The 700-nt window shown below is 55.6% G+C and overlaps 1 protein-coding gene across 1 annotated transcript in view; it reads right to left on the bottom strand.

Moving 5' to 3' along the window:
* CADM1 (cell adhesion molecule 1) overlaps nucleotides 1-700 on the bottom strand; it is a 73,374-nt gene that overhangs the window by 38,300 nt on the left and 34,374 nt on the right. The gene's annotated exons all lie outside the window — the stretch shown is intronic.

Genomic DNA, 700 nt, shown 5'->3' with positions numbered 1-700 from the left:
GCCACGGCTCCAGACGCTGCGTGCGCCCCCGGCAGCCTGTTCCTCGGGGACCTGTCTCACCCTGGATGTCCTGAAAGGGGCCGTTTTGGGATCTTCCCGCTGTTGTCACAGCCTTGCGGGGCTTTGGCGACTAATGATATATTAAGACCAAAATAGAAATTTGTGCTCTGCTCTTTTGTTCTCCTCCGAGCCTCCCTCCCCCAAGGTTTAGGTTGCCAAATTTTGCAGAGGAACGATTTTGTTTAACGGGAGAAACATCCCCGGCTCATCTTAAACCTCTGCGAAGGATTTTTCCCCATGCGTTTGTCTCGGGAACACAGAGCTGAACCCAGCCCGCTGGTTTTCCCCCTCTTTCCTCACGCTTTGAGAGACCCGGCTGACGTGACCTACACAAGCGACCGGCTAGCGCGTTCCTGGCATCACCGCAACGTTAAGCGGCACGCTGCCGGGGAGGTGCGGCTCTCTTATTTAACATGTACATGTCTTATTCATCGCCTGGAAGGAGGAAAAAAAAAAAAGAAAAAGAAGCCTATTCATTAAATTCCCAGCTGACAGCAACGGGAGGAGCGGCAGTTGCCCGCGGGAGGAGGGATGCGAAGGGGCTCTGGCAGACTCGGAGCAGGGAACGGGGATTAAATGGAACTCAGCAGGGGCCGTGCCAGCCTCTAACGTAGGGGGAAGGCAGCGGCCTCGTGGGGAA

The sequence above is a fragment of the Egretta garzetta genome, unplaced genomic scaffold (assembly GCF_000687185.1).
Source record: "Egretta garzetta isolate BGI_Z169 unplaced genomic scaffold, ASM68718v1 scaffold110, whole genome shotgun sequence".
Lineage (NCBI taxonomy): Eukaryota > Metazoa > Chordata > Aves > Pelecaniformes > Ardeidae > Egretta > Egretta garzetta.
The sequence above is the reverse complement of the archived record's forward strand: the minus strand, read 5'-3'. Positions and strand labels throughout refer to the sequence as shown.